We start from the raw sequence: 21005 nt of genomic DNA, 5'->3' as shown, positions 1-21005 counted from the left end.
ACACACACACACACACACACACACACACACACACACACACACACACAGTATTTCATTACACTTGCATATGAATTTAATAAGGTGAATATATTTATTAAGTTTATTTACAAAAGCTAAAGGTGTCTACTGGAAATCATGATGAGAATCTAATGGAGTGTCAATAAAAGTCACCCTAATTTATTGTAATCATTATTTATGACTATCCAGTTATGAAAATATGTTCTGGAGACCCATAAATAGAAAGTCTTATCTAAATAACTGAAGAATATGTGGCTAGCCACTACAGCAAAATAAAATGTTGTTACTTTTTAAATACATTCTAATAGCTATATCTTTGTTTCCTCACTTGAAACCCTTATAGAATTATTGCATATATTGATTTTAATACTCTCATGATATAAATAAATAGATAGATAGATTAGATAGATAGATAGATAGATAGATAGATAGATAGATAAATCTAATGGATTTATAATTTACTTTATCTGTACTATGCCTTTACTCTCTGAATATGGGGGCAGATTCAGATTTCATTATTGTACTAATGACTTTATTTCAGGGTTAAACATTGTGATGATACAGATTTTTCAAGACTCTGATAGAATAGTTTATTTTATTATAGCATTCTAAGGCTACGGGTGGCATGTGAGCCTTTCATTCGCTGTTCATATTTGTAAGAAATATATAAATAATTTAGACTATTTTAAACCACACCAGCTTAGAATTTTGTTTCTTTAAGTCTTTTGGATCTATTTTATAATTATCTCTGAAGCTATAAAGTTGTATTCATTCTGATATTGAGAGAATTATGGCTACATCATAGCAGTCACCATTTTAATCATTCAACTGCTTTATTCACTTCTCTAACTCAGCTGATATAAGCTACAGGGAAGAAGGACCAGCCAACATCAACTCAGAACACAAGTTATAGGATAACACATAAAATTTTAAACTAATTCTCAGAGTACATAACATATGAGTTTGTAATATAATTAAAAATCCTTTATATTAGTTAGCATGTTCTATATATTGGGAAAAGTTTTGAGAGTATAAAACAAGCTGTTTTATTCAGCACAAATATATAATTAATGTCAAGAATGTGATTTGTGTACACAAAATGAAGATGATTTATAACTATAGACAGTGTTTATGAAGGAAAAGTACAATGTTAACAAGAGGATGAAATTTTACTGTTTAGATAACCTATGGTCTTACATGGCAGTGTGAATAGGTATTGCTTGGTTTCTCAAGCTCACTGGTCAACATTCAGTCCAACCACAGTGAGCTATTGTTCACAAGTTCTTGTCAAAAGACAGACTACAAACTTCATTGATTGTCTATTGTGTGTAACGGGCCCTCAGGTTAATGTCAATGAGCTGTTTCAAGTGTATCATTAGTTTATGATACAATGCTCAGAGTACAACGGGTATTATCTGTGGGTCTTAGCATCTAATATACACTTTTCTATCAGCAATGAGAAGAGGTCCTGAATTTTGGTAAGATGATGATTTTATATATCATTATCTATCTATCTATCTATCTATCTATCTATCTATCTATCTATCTGTCTGTCTGTCTGTCTGTCTGTCTATCTATCTATCTATCTATCTATCTATCTATATCTACATAGATAATTTCAATGATCCAACTAATCCATGCTGATAAGAACATATCTGTGGTCAAAGGGGGTCAAGTATGCACCCTTGTGATTCATGTGTACACTGAAACTGAAGAATTACTATATCTGAGAGCATGGCAGGCTTCCTACTAATACAACAGAAGAGTAGAATGAAGGAAGGTTGTATTTAGAGAACTGAAATGTATCAGCTCTGAAACCCGATAACTTGAATTGGTTTGACCTCTATTTTTTTTGCATGCATGCATTTGTTTCATATGTGTTTTGTCCATTTGTGTGTGTGTAAATAGACAAATATAGACATAGATAGATGATAGATAGGTAGATAGATAGATAGATAGATAGATAGATAGATAGATAGATAGATAGATGGATGATATAGATAGGGGAGTGTGCGTGTCTGTGTGTGTCTGTGTGTTGTGAGGTTTTGTGCACTTACATATCCAGAGATCTATTTGGGTTTCTTCATCAATCACTCTTCTTTAATTTTTTATAAAGAATCTCTTTCACTGAGCCAGAACTGAGCAACTGGCTAGGCTAGCAAGTCAGTGAACTCTAAGTGTCAATCTGCCCCCACTCACTGAGTATTAGTTTCACTTGTGTGCTTGTACTGATTCTCTGGATCCTGATAATCTGAACTCAGGTTCTCATAGTTCCCTGCCAGGCAAGTTACTGACTGAATCAGCTCTCTTTCACACTCATGTTCTGTTTATAAATGAGCATTAATCTCTAGGGCAAGTTATTTAACCTTGTTAACCTTTATTTTATCACATCTAAACTTGAGACAAGCAACAATTAAAGCATTCTCTATACTTCATTAAGGATAAAGTGAGATAGCACATGTGAAATGTCATTTATCCCAGTTGCACTTTATATATTAATAAGTATTAACTCAGCTAACTGAGAATTATTTAAACACATTTAAACTCCAAACACTCCTCGAACCTCCAATTTTTAATCAATGTAATGTGTACTGAAGATGTCTAAATATATTTCCTTTCTCTTGGAGAAGATAAGCTGTTATTTTCAAATTAAAAAAATGTGCAATAGTTAGCAATTTAAGGGGGGATAAAATAGAGAGTTGATTTTTTAAATAAAAATTTACCACAGTGTTCTACAGTAAACATAAAAAAATAAATCTCATTTTCATTACTTGGGCAACCTGAAAATTTTAACCATAAACAAGGCACTGATCCTGAAGTTACAGACAAAGAGAAAACTGTTAAAATAGAGTAAAATCATATCATCACGATATATATTTAAACTTACTGTGCCCTGACCATACTGTAGACTAAGGGTATAGTAAAAATCTGGGGTTGGCTATGATAATATACTGGGCAAAAAAAAAATCTATTTTTTAAAAGTCCAAGTCTCTCTCTCTCTCTCTCTCTCTCTCACACACACACACACACACACACACTGTGATCCAAGCACTAGAGGATTAAAGGCGGGCAAATATTTGTGAATTCAAGGCCAGCCTGTTCTAGAAGTGAGTCTAGGACAGCCAAAGCTACACCCTGTCTTGAAAAATCAAATAGAAAAAAAAAAAAATCATATATCCTGTAAAAAAAAAAAAAAAAAAAAAAAAAAGGAGTAGGAGAGGTGATGCTCTGTTTTCTTGGTCTTTTTTATGCCTCACTGAGTCCTAGAAGCAGCTTCACACATAACATCTGATACTGAGCAGAAAAAATTGACAGTAGGTTATTAGTCACCCATACTCACATTACCCAGGCCAGTGAGGGAGTTTCAGTTGGGAAGAGACTGAACATGCAGAGGATGAGGGAGTTGGACTTTGTAGCAGCTGGGAAGTACAGCAACCCCTGACACTACTGTATGTACTCAACTCATAAAAGAAAAATGCAGTCTGACGTGGAGTAAGAGCTGCGGGGGAAGAGACAGGTAGCTACAGCAGTCAGGTGACATTTGTCATTTCAGGACGCAGGACACAGTGGAGCTCCTTTATACCTTCCCCTCCAATGGCCACTTTAGTTGATGACTGATGTCTTAAGAGGCTCAGAAATAAGGGACTTGAGATTTCAAATTAAGTGTTTTAAACATAAGGGAGAATCAAGAAAGCCAGAATGAAGACAAATAATGTTTAGGAACACAGGCAAAAGGCAGCAAGGAAAAGACAAGGCCTTGGTGTTCATGCTAAGTTTGTCAGGTCCCAAGTCACAGAGAACTCTGAGTATGGATGGCTCAGAGATGGTCAAACTCTCTACTTTCAGATTGTATCTCTGTGTGGCCAGTAATGCACAGTCTGCTGGCATATAGGACAAAGCTGAGGAGTGGATGTTTCTTATCAGAAAAGGCCAGGGGAAAATTCTTGACAAAATAGGAAGTTTAGACATTTATAGAGATAGGAGAATATAAGAAAAGGAAATGGTCTTTGCCTTCATTCCAGTTAAATTTCAAGAAGAAACAAATAGACAAATTTCCTCTGGTCTACATGAGTGCTTTGCTTTGAAAGCAAAAGAAGATGCCATGTCCTTCTAGTGCAGAGTGTATTTTCTAATGGTTATTGAAGTCGTAGCTCTGCAGAAGGCCAAGGTTGCCATCACCATTGGGTAATTACACTCTGCCTTAATTAGCAACAAATGACTTATCACAGAAAATTATTGTTTCCTGTAAATTACTAAGCACTAGGCTCATTTTTGTGGCTGGTAGGTGACAAGATGAATATGAATAAGCATGAAGGAAAGAACGGATAGAAAACAATAGGGAAACACCTTAAAATTGTCCATACAAAACACATTTTCTGTTTCTTTGTCTCTTAAAAAAAAAGAGACTACGACAAATAAAATTTGTTCATGAGGAATTAAAGTTCTAATGTTGTATTAGGTATTATATTTTTTTCCAAATAAAAGAAATAATAAGTTTCTTTGGGAAGGGCTTATAAAGGAACTCCAGTGGGCATTTAAAGTTACTTCAGCCAAATTCCAAGAAAGCTTGCTATTTTGTTGTTGTTGTTACTGGAGCCAAACAAATACTTAAACTGAAGATTCTACAGTATATCTCGGGGAACAGAGCAGTATTTAGATCATTTGCTACTATTATTAGAGACAGAGATGTTCTTCATGCATTGCATGCTGTATTAGGGACATCAATATTTCGTTATAGTTCTACCACAATTCCTCAAAATTCAAAACATAACTTCAAAATAGAACCTCAAAATATAACTTCAGTATTTTGAAACAAACTGGAGAGGAATATAACTATAGTGAGATTTTGTTTTTATTCACTTTACATCCTGATTTTTGCTCCATGCCTCTTCAACTTCTAGTTCCATCCTCTCTCCTCCCTTTCATCTCCCTTTTCTCAGAAAAGAGGAACTACCACTCCCATCCACCCCAGTACATCAAGTCCTCCACCCCAGTATATCAAACCCTTTAGATCATATAAATCTTTCACCTTTTAACTATAGTGAGTTTAAAACACTCCCATGAAAGACTGAAGATAGAAGAGAAACACGATGTCCACAATGATATTTTTTCTTTTTTATTTTTTTAAATATTAGTTACAGTTTATTAACTTTGTATCCCAGCTGTGGCCCTCTCCCTCATTTCCACCCAATCCCACCTTCTCTCCCTCATCTCCTCTCTGTCCCTTTCCGAGTGCACAGATAAGGTAAGGCTCCTCCCCTTCCATCTGACCCTAGCTTATCAGGTTTCTTCAGACTTGGCTTCAATGTCCTCCTCTGTGGCCTAGCAAGGCTGCTCCTCCCTCAGGTTGGGGTGGGGGGGAGGACAAAGAGCCAGCCACTGAGTTCCTGTTAGAAATAGTCCCTGTTCCCCTAACTAGGGGACCCACTTGGAGACTGAGCTACCATGGACTACATGTGAACAACAGGGGGTCTAGATTTTTAAATAGGACACCAAAAGTACAAGCAGCAAAAGCTTGACAGAAGTTGTAACAAAAACATTTCTCCATAGCAAAAGACAGCAATCAGTAAAGTAAGTAAAATTGAAAAACACATAACTTAGAATGGATTATTCTTCTAGAAGTGGATTAAAGAAACTGTATAGGGGACTCAAAATAGTCTATTACAAAAGTAAAATGAGATTTCTTTTCTTTTTTCTTTTTATTAATTATATTTTATTCACATTGTATCTCCCCTCCCCTTCCAGTCCAACCCTCCCTCTTCCCCACCAGTGTCCCTCTACCAGTCCACTGATAGGGGAGGTCCTCCTCCCCTTCCCTCTGATCCTAGTCTATCAGGTCTCATCAAGAGTGTCTTCATTGTCTCCTTCTGTGGCCTGGTAAGGCTTCTCCCCTCTCAGGGGAAGGTGATCAAAGAGCAGGCCAGTCAGTTCATGTCAGAGACAGTCCCTGTCCCCATTACTATGGAACTCACTTGGATGTTGAACTGCCATTGGCTACTTTTGTGCAGGAGTTCCAGGCCATCTCCATGAGTAGTCCTTGGCTGGTCTATCAGTTTCAGAAAAGATCCCTGTGCCCAGACTTTTTGGATCTGTTGCTGTCCTTGTGGAGTTCCTGTCCTCTCTAGGTCTTACTATCTCCAACTTCTTTCATAAGATTCCCTGCACTCTGCCCACGTTTGGCTATGAGTCTCAGCATCTGCCTCTATACCCTGCAGGAAGAGCCTTTCAGAGGCCTCTGAGGTAGGATCCTGTCCTGTTCCCTGTTTTCTCCCTCCTCCAATATCCATTCTCTTTACCTTTCTGAATAGGGATTGAGCATCTTAGCCAGAGTCTTCCTTCCTGATTAGCTTCTTTAAGTATACAGATTTTAATATATTTATCCTATACTATATGTCTAATATCCACGTATGAGTGAGCATATGCCCTGTTTGTCTTTCTGCGTTTGGGAAACCTCACTCAGGGTGATCTTTTCCAGTTCCCACCATTTGCCTGCAAATTTCATGAATTCCTTGTATTTTATCGCTGAGTAATATTCCATTATGTAGAGGTACCACAATTTCTGTATCCATTACTCAACTGAGGGGCATCTGGGCTGTTTCCAGCTTCTGGCTATTACAAATAAAGCTGCTACAAACATGGTTGAGCAGATGTCCTTGTTGTATAATTGAGCATCTTTTGGATACATGCCTAGGAGTTGTATAGCTGGATCTTGAGGAAGCGCTATACCTAATTGTCTGAGAAAGCACCAGATTGATTTCCAAAGTGGTTGTATTAGTTTACATTTCCTCCAGCAGTGGAGGAGGAGGGTTCCCCTTTCTCCACATCCTATCTAGAAATAAACCACACACTTATGGACACCTGATTTTTGGCAAAGATGCCAAAACCAAATAATGAAAAAAAGATAGCATCTTCAACATATGGTGCTGGTCTAACTGGATGTCTACATGTAGAAAAATGCAAATAGATCCATACTTATCACCCTGCACAAAACTGAAGTCCAAGTGGATCAAAGACCTCAACATAAAACCAGACACACTAAACCTGTTAGAAGAAAAAGTGGGGAAGAGCGTTGAGCTCATTGGCACAGGAAACAACTTCCTGAACAGAACAACAACAGCACAGGCTCTAAGAGCAACAATCAATAAATGGGAACTCATGAAATTAAAAAGCTTCTGTAAAGCAAAGGAGACTGTCATCAGAACAAAACGATAGCCTACAGATTGGGAAAGGATCTTCACCAACCCTATATCTAACAGAGGACTAATATCCAAAATATATAAAGAACTAAAGAAGTTAAAAGCAGCAAACCAGGTAATCCAATTAAAAAATGGGGAATAGAGCTAAACAGAGAATTCTCAATAGAGGAATATCGAATGGCAGGGAAACACTTAAAGAAATGTTCAACATCCTTAGTCATCAGGGAAATGCAAAACAACCCTTAGATTTCACCTTATACCCATCAGAATGGCTAAGATGAATGAAATGAGATTTTAAAATGAGAAAATTATCTGAACAAACATTTCTCAAAAGAATATGCATAAATTGGGGTTGGTAAACACACATTGTGATCCTGAGCTATGTAGCAAGTACCAGAGACCATGAAACCATGACTTTAAGAATCAGAAAGAAAATACAAATTTTCAACAAAGACTCAAGTGCACTAATCATCAGGGTAATGCAGAAGATCAACACCACCATAATCCACCATCACCTATTCATCTAGATAGAACGGCTATAATTAAGGACAAAAAAATAAAAATAAGGAAAAGAAATCAAATGCTGGTGACCATCAGGGAAATAGAAGTCTATGGGAACAAAAATTAGCATAGATAAATGTTAAATTAAACAGTATGGGGATTTCTCAGTAAGTTAAAAATAGAAGTCTACTATAAAACCTATTATCCCACCACTAGGCGCATAAAAAAAATAAAATCAATGTAGCAAATTGATACCTCTTTCCTGTTTACTGCAGAACTATTCATAATATCCAAGATAAGAATCAACAGAGATTCCTCCAGTGGGTGAGGAGAGGTGATATGTGTGCTCACTGCCGTTGTTGTCAATATGGACAAAGCTGGAGGACATTACATTTGGTAAAATAAGCCAAGGATAGAGAAAAATACAACACATTCTCACTCATTTGAGAAAACTAAAAAGAGTTCACATAAAAATAGACAAAAGTAAACTCTAGAGACTGGGAAGTATGAAGAAGAGAATAAATTGGTTGGAAAATGGGTACCAAAAGAGAATCAGTTGAGAGGAATATGAAAACTTGCTTGTATAGTGCAATGGGGTGACTGGAGTAGAAAAGTTCAAGACTACAAACACTAAGAAATGAACTATAAAGAGATGGAAACACTAATTACCCTTATCCGAATATCAAGCCCTGAGAAATTATAGCAATGAAGATGGAAACACTAATTACCCTGAGCGGATCACCAAGACTACAAACACTAAGAACTGATAACTATACAAGAGATGGAAATACTAGTTAGATTTATCTGATCACCACCACTCTGCCTATGCATTAATAAATATGTATAACTTTAAAGTAATTATTTTTTTTCATAAGAAACAAATACAATTACCATATGACTCAGTAATTCTAGCTCTTGGTACATACTCGATTGAATTGAAAATAGACAAATGAATACCACACAAAGTTCCTTGTTGCTATTATTAGGAACAGCCAAAAGCTAGAAACAAACCAAATATCTATCAACAATAGATATCAATATCTATCAATATTTATGGGCAAATAAATATAGGATATCTGTACAATGGGCTATTATCCAACCATAAAATGGAAGAAATTGTTGATTAAATTGTTGATTTTGTTGAACTTTAAAATACATGAATGAAAGAAATCAGACACAGAAGGCCACTTATTATATAATGTATGTGAAGTATCTGGGACAGTGAAATTAATAGAGCCAGAAATCAAATCAGTGGCTCCTGAAACATGAACAAGGATAGGATTATATAATGCCTTCTTTAGGTGACTTCAAAAGTGTATTGACCCTATCCTATCAGGTGTCATCAGGACTGGCTGCAGTGTCTTCCTCTGTGGCCTGTTAAGTCTGCCCCGGAAAGGGGACGAGGATCTCCCCTATCAGTGGAGTGGGAAAGGAAAGGGGAGAGAAGAGGGAGGGCATGATTGGGAGGGTCTGAGAGAGGGGACAACAGCTGCAATACAAAGTGAATAAATTGTAATAAATAAAAAAATTAAAATGCTGGGAAAAAAAAAGAAAAACTGTATATTGAGGCTTGGAAGATAGTTATGTAGAAAAGCATTAGTTTCTATACTGTGAGCACTTGAGTTCTTCAGATCTGCAGGACTCACGAAACAAAATCAGGAAGGGACTTGCACACCTGTTATCCCAGTGCTAGAAAGAAAGAGCAGACAAATAATAATATAATTTTTGTAGGGGCTTGCTGACTATAAATCCAGGCAAAAACACAGAGAGACAGACTCAGTTAGACACTCTGTCTCAAGGCAGTAAAGCAGAGCACAATAGACAAAGACACATGAAAACCCCTTTTAGCCTCTGCCTGTAACCAAATGAGCATGTCAGCATGCCTGAACATGCAAATGCACGTGTTCATGCGCACACGAACAAACACTCATACCACATGAAAACTGTTGAGACAAAGGACAGGCATGGTTTAGTACACATGCTCGATGCAGTAAGTGCCAAATAATTTCCCGTTATAAACAATTCCCATTCTATGTGATGCGAATTTCATCGCAATAAATATACATTTATTTAAAATACAGCTCTATCTGTAAAGAGATACCTGCACTCCTGTTTACTGCAGAAGCATTCACAATATTAGGAATTAGACTCAGCTGAGTGGGTAAGGAAACGTGTGTGCTCAATGGGATTTTATTCATAATCTAGAAAGGAAGACAGACAGACAGGAAAGAAATAAAGAAATAAAAAAGGAAGGAAGGAAGGAAGGAAGGAAGGAAGGAAGGAAGGAAGGAAGGAAGGAAGGAAGGAAGGAAGGAAGAAAGAAAGAAAGAAAGAAAGAAAGAAAGAAAGAAAGAAAGAAAGAAAGAAAGAAACAGAAAATGTTGCTTTTAGCTGCTTTTAGCTGTTTTGTTTTGGTTTGTTTTTTCCTGTTTTTTTGGGGGGGGGGTTGTTTTGTTTATTCACTTTGTATCCAGGTTGTAGCTTCCTCATTCATCTCCTCCTGGTCCTTTTTAGCAGTTCTGCTCAAGTTCCTTTTGGAAGATTTAGTTAATTCACATTCCTCTTAAAGCCTAGCAGATTCTGTTACATAGTTTGTAGAGCTCTTACAAATCCACAATTCTCCCAGTTTTCCACAGTTTAGCAATGAATTTAAAAATTGTTCATATTGCACCAATCAAGGACAATGCATGGAGAGGACTCAGAACACCTGCTTAGATGTAGCCAATTGGCAGCTCTGTCTCCATGTGAGTGGCCTAGTAAGGGGAGCAGGGGCAGCCTCTGTCATGAACTCCATTGCCTGCTTTGATCACTTGCACCTGTCAATGTGGTCTTGCCATGACACAAAGGAAGAGGATCCAGGTAGTCCTGATCAGATTTAATAAGCTATAAACAGATGGCAGAGGAGAACTTCCCCTTTCAGTGGCGTGGGGGAGGGAAAGGGGGAAGAAGGACGGAGGGAGGGACTGGGAGGAGTTAAAAGAGGAAGCTTCAATCAGGATGTATAATGAATAAATTGTGAAAAAAGAAACAAAAATTAAAATAAAAAGGAGGAGACATTTTTAAAAAGCAAATAAAAATCAACAATGATGGAAGCATTAAGTCTTCTGCAAAAAAAATTTCCTTCAATGAGCTTCTGCCTTAATTTTAAAAATCTTACAATGAAAAAGAAATTCTCTAGCTGAAGAGATACTTCATGTTTAAGTGTGTCTGATGCTCATTACTTAATGCTCAAACTCACCTGGAGCTCCAGCACCAGGAACCATACAAATATTTTTGGTCTCTGCAGAGGCACAGGTGTAGGAATACACACACACAGTTAAAAGTCAAACATACCCTTAAAAAGGGAAAACCTGCCATATAATGAACATAATACTTAACAAGAATAAGAACAGAGAGATTTCATTACTCTATGATACTCTCTGTTAACAATACATACACACCATTTTAGTATAAAAAGTATCTTAGAATAAGTGTAAATAATATTCAATGTGTGTTACAACATTCTCAGACTTTTTAATGACTCTGTAGTTTCCTATTTCCGAAAGATGAAGGAAACTACAGAAGAAACCAACAACACAGAATGCTAACACGTTCTTAACAAACCTTGGGACAACGTAAGTAAGTTTTAAACAGGATTCTGTTTATCATTGCCATATTTATTATTCCTTCATTTAGCAAAGCTTTTGGATGTTTCTTTTGATGTTTTAATAAGAGGTAAAGTTACTGTTTTTGACATTTATCTTGTTTCTTCAGTGATTTATCTTGTTTTATCAGTGGTTACATCCTCAAATGGTTACAGTTTTAAAAATTAAAAATAGAGAAATGTTCTTTACAACAGTTACTATATACTATATTCTGAAAGATGGTGTTCTTTATCCTCAAATCCAGAGGTTGAAATCATTTTTATATTATTTATATAGTACTCTGGCTGCATGTGTGCCTAAATGCCAGAAGATAGCACCAGATCTCATTGTAGATGGTTATGAATCACCATGTGGTTGTTGGGAATTGAATTCAGAACCTTTGGAAGAGCAGGCCGTGATCTTAATCTCTGAGCCATCTCTCCAGCCCCAAGATAACAAAATCTTAACTCCCTGGATGATAATAATAAGAGATGGGGTCAGTGTATGTGTGTGTGTGGGGGGGGATAAGTTCATTAGCCCACACTCCTGAAGAGAATCAGCATTCAATTAAAGCAAGAATCAGGAAGCCTTTGCTCACTCAGGTGTGTGTACACAGGTCAAGGCAACATATAAAAACCGCAGACATCATATCTGCCAAGGCTTTCATCTTAGATTCTAAGATGACCATTTTAAGAACATTTACTTATAGAATTTAGAAGCCACAGAGTTGGCAGTACTTGCTGCAGTAACTCAAATGGACAAAGAGAGGATTCACTTTTATGCTAATACCAGTTAATTTAAAAAATTTGTATTTTTTTTCTTTATGAAAAGAAGAGTTAACACTTGGTAAATTACAAAGAGACATAATTCTTTTTTTTAATTTTTTTACTATTAATTACAGTTTATTCATTTTGTATTCCCCCATAAGCCCCTCCCTCCTCCCCTCCCAATCCCACCCTCCCTCCCCCTTCCTCATGCATGCCCCTCCCCAAGTCCACTGAGAGGGGAGGTCCTCTTCTCCTTCCTTCTGATCTTAGTCTATCAGATCATATCAGGAATGGCTACATTGTCATCTTCTGTGGCCTGGTAAGGCTGCTCCCCCTCAGGGGGAGGTAATCAAAGAGCAGGCCAATCAGATTATGTCAGAGGCAGTCCCTCTTCCCATTACTATGTAACCCACTTGGACACTGAACTGCCATGGGCTACATCTGTGCAAGGGTTCTAGGTTATCTCCATGAATAGTCCTTGGTTGGAGTATGAGTCTCTGGGAAGTTCCCTGTGTTCAAATTTTCTGGTTCTGTTGCTCTCCTTGTGGGGTTCCTGTCCTCTCCAGCTCTTACTATTTCCCACTTCTTACATAAGATTCCATGCACTCTGCCCAACAGTTAGCCATAAGTCTCAAGGTCTGCTTTGATAGTCTGCAGGGCAGAGGCTTTTGGAGGCCCTTTGTGACAGGATCCTAGGTTGTTTCCTGTTTTCTTCTTCTTCTGATGTCCAACCTCTTTGCCTTTCAGGACAGGGATTGAACGTTTTAGTCAGGGTCCTCTCTCTTGCTTAGTTTCCTTAGATGTACAGTTTTTAGTAGGTGTATCCTATGTTATGTATATATGAGTGAGTATATACCATGTGTGTCTTTCTGCTTCTGGGACAGCTCAGTCAGGATGATCCTTTCCAGATCCCACCATTTACCTACAAATTTCATGATTACCTTATTTTTCATTGCTGAGTAATACTCCATTGTGTTGATGTACCACAATTTCTGCCTCCATTCTTCAGTTGAGGGGCATATGAGCCATATCCAGCTTCTGGCTATTACAAATAAAGCTGCTACAAACATGGTTGAGCAAATGTCCTTATTGTGTACTTGAGCCTGTTTTGGACATATGCCTAGGAGTGGTATGGCTGGGTCTTGGTTATTCCTAGTTGTCTGAGAAAGTGCCAGATTGCTTTCCAGAGTGGTTGTACAAGTTTACATTCCCACCAGCAGTGGAGGAGGGTTCCCCTTTCCCCACAACCTCTCCAGCATGTGTTGTCACTTGAGTTTTTCATCTTGGCCATTCTGATGGGTGTAAGGTGAAATCTCAGGGTTGTTTTGATTTGCATTTCCCTAATGGCTAATGACGTTGAGCATTTCCTTAAGTGTTTCTCTGCCATTCGATATTCCTCTACAGAGAATTCTCTCTTTAGCTCTGTTCCCCATTTTTTTTAATTGGATTACTTGGTTTGCTGCTTTTCAGCTTCTTTAGTTCTTTATATATACTGGATATTAGTCCTCTATCAGATAGAGGGTTGGTGAAGATTTTTTCCTAATCTGTAGGCAGTTGTTTTGTTTTGATGATGGTATCCTTTGATTTACAGAAGCTTTTCAGCTTCATGAGGTCCCATTTATTGATTGTTGCTCTTAGAGCCTGTGCTTTTGGTGTTCTGTTCAGGAAGTTTTCTCCTGTGCCAATTAGTTCAAGAGTATTCCCCACCTTTTTTTTCTAACCGATTTAATGTGTCTGGTTTTATGTTGAGGTCTTTGATCCACTTGGACTTCAATTTTGTGCAGGGTGATAAGTATGGATCTATTTTCATTTTTCTACATGTAGACATCCAGTTAGACCAGCACCATTTGTTGAAGATGCTGTCTTTTCTCCATTGTATGGTTTTGGCATCTTTGTCAAAGAACAGGTGTCCATAAGTGTGTGGGTTTATCTCTGGGTCCTCTGTTCTGTTCCATTGATCCACCATTCTGTTTCTATGCCAGTACCATGCAGTTTTTATTACTGTTGCTCTATAGTACAGCTCAAGATCAGGGATGGAGATACCTCCAGAAGATCTTTTATTGTAGAGGATTGTTTTAGCAATTCTGGGTTTCTCAGAATTCTACCAGACCTTCAAAGATGACCTAACTCCAGTTCTCTTCAAACTATTCCACAAAACAGAAACAGAAGGAACATTACCAAACTCATTCTATGAAGCCACAGTCACCTTGGTACCTAAACCACACAAAGACCCAAAAAAGAAAGAGAATTTCAGGCCAATCTCCCTTATGAACATTGATGCAAAAATACTCAACAAAATACTTGCAAACCGAATACAAGAGACATGTTTCTTAACAGTAGAACTTCTAAAAATTTTTGGCTATGAGCCAGAATGTAGTTGTTGGAAAGTAAATGAAGGGGAGATAGAAAGACCTGTAGGAGATAGCTACTCTGCAAGGAGACCCACAGAGGCAAAATATCTGGGCCTAGTGGTCCTGAGGAGACTGATGTATCAAGCAAGGACCATGCATAGAGAGGACCTAGGCCCCCTCCTCTGATGTAGCCCATGGACAGCTCAGTCTCCATGGGGATTCCCTAGTAAGGGAAACAGGGACAGTCCCAGGCATGAACTCTGTTGCCTGCAACTTGATCACTTCTCCCTGGCCACAGAGAAAGAGGATAAAGACAGTCCTGATGAGACTTGATAGGCTAGGTCAGATAGTAAGGGAGGACAACTTCCCCTATCAGTGGACTAAGAGAGGGATATAGGGGGGAAAAGGGAGAAAGGGTGGAACCAGGAGGAGATGAGAGAGGAGTGCTACAGTTAGGATAAGAAGTAAATAAATTGTAAATAATAATAATAGACTATGAATGAAAGGTTCAGTTTTTAACAGTTTATTTATTTACTACAGTTTTCAAAACCAGGTTTCTCTGTGTAGCCATGACTGTCCTAGAACTTACTATGTAGACCAGACTGGCCTCAAACTCAGAGATTCATCAGCCACTACCTATCAAGTGCTGGGATTAAAGGAGTGTACCACCAACAACCAGTTAGTTAATTTTTTTCCTACTCCTTCCATAGGTAGTGAGGGGGATGACTCTCACTATCAAACTTGAAGTTTGACCCTATCAAACTTCATGTTTTTTTCTTCCAAAAAGAAACAAATACAAAGAAACAAAAATAATTAAATTATTTTGTTTTGTTTTGGTATTTTGGTTCACATTGTTTTGTTTTGTTGTCATTGAACTTTCTATCTCCAAACTTTCAAACTTGATTTGTTCTAAATTCTGTACATTAATTAGAAAGCTGGTGATATTTTCTGTCCAAGATTATCTGTCCACATTAAATAACATGTTAAGATTATGCTGGACTGAGATTATGGATTACAAAATCTTTAACCCCTATACCTGTACCATATATATTCAATGTAAATATAGAAATTATATAACAGGATAATTTATAGCTATTTGATCTCTCAGTAGTTAGCAAAAAATGAAATAAAGGAAATAAAAAACATACTTTCTTTTACATGGGAATATAAATAATTTTGCCTCACCTGCTTAAATAAACTTAGTGGGACATATAATATGCAAAATGAATCTCATGCATAGCCATTATCAACAGTATTAACTTTTCCTATCATATCCTGTATACAAAAATATTTTGAAGAGCTATGTTAATATTTTTTCTTCCCAGTGTCTTTAAAGAATATTTGTATTTCGTATTGACAAAATATCTTTATTATTTTCATTTGGGGTTTTTAAAATTTATTTATTTACTTAATCTCTTTACAGCCTGACCCCATCCCCCTCACTCCTCTCTGCCCAGTCATTTTGTTTGTTTGTTTGTTTGTTTTGAAACAGATTCTCTCTACACAGCCCCAGCTGCCTGCTAACTCATTACATAAACCAGGCTGGCCTTGATCTCACTGGAAACCACCTGCTTCTGCCTCCTGAGTGCTGTGATTGAAGGCATCAACTACCACACCAAAATCTGTATTTACAGATCTAAAGTTGGAAGAATCACATCTCAATTTTTCACATATAGTTATCACTGTTAACCTTAACAGAGAGAGTATCTTTATGTCTTGTAAGTAAAATATGAACAAAAGAAAAATCAAAGGTAAAATGAAAAAGAAGAGAGCAGCATATTTGGGTTTTTTTGTTTTATTATTAAATTTTTGTTTTTTACATTAATTACATTTGATTCACTTTGTATCCCCACTGTAACACCCTCCTTCACTCCCTCCCAATTCCAGCATTGCTCCCTCATCTCTTGCCATCCCTCTATCCAAGTCCACTGATAGGAGAGGAACTCCTCCCCTTCCATCTGACCCTAGCTTATCAGGTCTCACCAGGATTGGCTGCAATGTCCTCCTCTGTGGCCTGGCAAGGCTGCTCCTCCCTCGGGGGGGGGGGGGAGGGAGGTGGTGGTCAAAGAGTCAGCCACTGAGTTCATGTCAGAGACCATCCCTGTATCCTTACTAGGATACCCACTTGGATACCAAGCTGCCTGGGCTACATCTGAGCAGGGGTTCTAGGTTATATACCTAAATGGACCTTGGTTGGAGTATCAGTCTCAGAAAAGACCTCTGTGCGTAGATATTTTGGTTTTGTTGCTCTCCCTAGAGAGCTGTTGTCCTCTCCAGGTCTTACTATCACCCCACTTTTTCATAAGATTGCCTGTACTCTGCCCAAAGTTTGGTTAAGAGTCTCAGCATCTGCTTTGATACACTGCCAGGTAGAGTCTTTCAGAGGCCCTCTATGGTAGGCTTCTGTCCTGTTTCTTATTTTCTCCTTTTTCCAATATCCATTCCATTTGTCTTTCTAAGTGAGGATTGATAATCTTAACCAGGGTCCTCCTTCCTGCTTAGCTTCTTTAGGTGTACAAATATTAGTATGTTTATCCTATCATATAGGTCTAGTACCCACTTATAAGTGAGTATATACCAAGTGTGTCTTTCTGCTTCTGAGATACCTCACTCAGGATGATCTTTCCTAGTTCCATCCATTTGCCTGCAAATTTCATGATTTACTTGTTTTTAATTGCTGAGTAGTATTCCATTGTGTAAATGTACCACAATTTCTGTATCCATTCCTCAACTGAGAGACATCTGGGTTGTTTCCAGGTTCTACAAATAAAGCTGCTATGAACATGAACAAATGTCTGTGTTGTGTACGTGAGCAGATTTTGGGTTTATGCCTAGGAGTGGTATAGCTGGGTCTCAAGGAAGTGCTATTCCTAATTTTCTGAAAAAGCAACAGATTGATTTCCAAAGTGGTTGTAAAGGTTTACATTCCCACCAGCAATGGAGGAGGGTTCCTCTTTCTCCACATCCTCTCCAGCATGTATTGTCACTTGAGATTTTGATCTTAGCCATTCTGATGGGTGTAGTGTTTCTATGCCATTCTACATTCCTCTCTAGAGAATTCTCTGTTTAGCTCTGTACACCATTTATAAATTGGATTACTTGATTTGTTGAAGTTTAACTTCTTTAGTTCTTTATAAATACTGGATAGTAGCCCTCTGTCAGATAAAGGGTTGGTGAAGAGCCTTTCCCAGTCTGTAGGTTATCGTTTTGTTCTGAAGACAGTGTCTTTTGCTTTACAGAAGCTTTTCAGTTTCATGGGGTCCCATTTATTGATTGTTGATCTTAAAGCCTGTACTGTTGGTGTTCTGTTCAGGAAGTTGTCTTCTGTGCCAATGAGTTCTAGGCTCTTCCCCACTTTTTCTTTTAACCAATTTAGTGTATCTGGTTTCATGTTGAGGTCTTTGATCCACTTGGACTTTAGTTTTGTGCAGGGTGATAAATATGGATCTGTTTTCATTTTTTGCATGTAGACATCCAGTTGGACCAGCACCATTTGTTGAAGATGCTATCTTTTTTCCATTGAATGGTTTTGGTTTCTTTGTCAAAAATCAAGTATACATAGGTGAGTGGATTTATTTCTGGGCCTTCTATTCGGTTCCATTGATCCACCACTCTGTTTCTATGTCAATATGATGCAATTTTTATTACTATTGCTCTGTAGTACAGCTTGAGATCAGGGATGGGGATACCTCTAGACGATCTGTTGTTGTACAGAATCATTTTGGTAATTGCTGCATTTTTTAAATTTTTTTAATATTAGTTACAGTTTACTAACTTTGTATCCCAGCTATATCTCTCTCCCTCATTTCCTCCCAATCCTACCCTCCCTCATCTACTCCTTGTTACTTTCCAAGTCCACTGATAGGATAGGATCTCCTCCCCTTTCATCTGACCCTGGTTTATCAGGTATCTTCAGGACTGGCTGCAAAGTCCTCCTGTGTGGCCTAGCAGGGCTGCTCCTCCCTTGGGGTGGGGGGGGTGTTAAAGAGCCAGCCATTGAGTTTATGTCAGAAATAATCCCTGTTCCCCTTACTAGGGTACCCACTTGGATACTGAGCTACCATGGGCTACATCTGAGCAGGGGTTCTAGGTTATATCTATACATGGTCCTTGGTTGGAGAAACAGACTCATAAAAGACCCTTGTGCCCAGATATTTATTCCATATGAAGTTGAGAATTTTTTTCTTTCAAGGTGTGTAAAGAATTGTGTTGGTATTTTGATGGGAATTGCACTGAATCTGTTAATTGCTTTTGGCAGAATGGCCATTTTCACTATGTTACTCCTACTGACCCATGAGCACAGGAGATCTTTCCATCTTCTGATGTCTTCTTTGATTCCTTTCTTCAGAGACTTAAAGGTTTGTTTTTGTTGTTGTTGTTGTTGTTGTTTTTCTTTTCAAACAGGTCTTTCACTTGCTATTGTGAAGGGTGTTGTTTCCCTAATTTCTTTTGGCCCTTTTGTCTTTGGTATACAGGAGGGCTTCTGATTTTTTTGAGTTAATTTTCTATCCAGCCACTTTGCTGGAGGTGTTTATCAGCTGAAGGAGTTCTATGTTTGAGATTTTGGGGTCTCTCATGCATACTATCATATTATCTGTGAATAGTGATACTTTGATTTCTTCCTTTCTGATTTGTATTCCCTTGATCGCCTTTAGTTGTCTTATTGCTCTAGCTTGGAGTTCAAGTACTATGTTGAGGAGATACAGACAGAGCGGTCAGCCTTGCCTTGTCCCTGATTTCAGTGGGATTTATTTGAGTTTCTCTCCATTTAATTTGAAGTTGGCTATAGGCTTGCTGTATATTGTCTTTACTATGTTAGCTTATTTGTAATATGAATTATGTTTCTAATGTTCATGTCCTTAAAAGTGTGTTTAAAATATCCTTATTGACTAGACCTAACACATCTGACCACGTTTTCTTAAGTGATTCCAGAAATGGTGCTTGGAAACAAAGGCTTGAAAGAAGATGTTTGACTCATTTTAAAAGGCAACATTTTAGTATATGTTTGGGGTAAAAGTGGTATTACTGAATTTCCTCAATTCCTCCTCTATTTGCTATTTTTTAATCCTTAGATTTTACTTTATTTTTTTCATTTCCATTATAAAAAGAATTTTTCCTTTTTAAGGGAATTCACTAAATTATATTAAAAATATATTGAGATTTTAGTCAGGGTCCTCTCTCTTGATTAGTTTCTTTAAATGTACAGATTTTAGTAGGTTTATCCTATATTATATGTCTATATGAGTGAGTATATACCGTGTGTCTTTCTGCTTCTGGGACAGCTCACTCAGGATGATCCTTTTCAGATCCCACCATTTACCTGCAAATTTCATGATTTCCTTATTTTTCATTGCTGAGTAATACTCCATTATATAGATGTACCACAATTTCTGCATCCATTCTTCAGTTGAGGGGCATCTGGGCCGTATCCAGCATCTGGCTCTTACAAATAAAGCAGCTACAAACATGGTTGAGCAAATGTCCTTTTTGTGTATTCGAGCCTCTTTTGGGTATATGCCTAGGAGTGTTATGGCTGGATCTTGAGGAAGCGCTATTCCTAGTTGTCTGAGAAAGCGCCAGATTGTTTTCCAGAGTGGTTTTACAACTTTATATTCCCACCAGCAGTGGAAAAGTGTTCCCCTTTTTCCACAACCTCTCAAGCATGTGTTGTCACTCGAGTTTTTCATCTTGGCTCAATCCCCATCCCTAAAGGCAAAGGTGAAGGACATCAGAAGAAGAAGAAAACAGGAAACAAGCTAGAAACCCACCACAGAGGGCCTCTAAAAGGCTCTGCCCTGCAGACTATTAAAGCAGATGCTGAGACTTATGTCCAACTGTTGGGCAGTGTGCATGGAATCTTATGTAAGAAGTGGGAAATAGTAAGATCTGGAGAGGACAGGAACCTCACAAGGAGAACAACAGAACCAGAAAATTTGAACACAGGGTTCTTCTCAGAGACTCATACTCCAACCAAGTATCAGGCATGGAGATAACCTAGAAACCCCTGCACAGATGTAGTTTAGTGTCCAAGAGGGTTACATAGTAATGGGAAGAGGAACTGCCTCTGACATAATCTAATTGGCCTGCTCTTTGGTCACCTTCCCCTGAAGGGGGAACAGCCTTACCAGGCCACAGAAAATGACAATGAAGCCACTCCTGATGAAATCTGATAGACTAAGATCAAAAGGAAGGAGAGGAGGCCCTCTCCTATCAGTGGACTTGGGGAGGGCATGGGTGAAGAAGGGGGAGGGAGGGTGGGATCGGGAGGGGAGGAGGGAGAGACTTATGGGGGGATACCAAGTGAATAAAGTGTAATTAATAAAAAAGAAGATGAAAAAATAAAAAATAAATTGAAAAAAGAAATATATTAAAGATACCTTGATAAGTCTTGTGTGACATTATGTCAGAAAAGTCCCCTTCAGACAGATGTCAGTTTTTGCCAAATTAATATACAGAGACTTCTTTTATGTTCAGATAACCAATTTCTGCCAGCCAATAGTCTATCTGTCCTCTACTTGTCATATTTTATTTTCCTGTAGGGTGTTTGGC

This window comes from Psammomys obesus, unplaced genomic scaffold (genome assembly GCF_907164565.1).
Source record: "Psammomys obesus unplaced genomic scaffold, mPsaObe1.curated_primary_1811, whole genome shotgun sequence".
Taxonomy (NCBI): domain Eukaryota; kingdom Metazoa; phylum Chordata; class Mammalia; order Rodentia; family Muridae; genus Psammomys; species Psammomys obesus.
The sequence above is the reverse complement of the archived record's forward strand: the minus strand, read 5'-3'. Positions refer to the sequence as shown.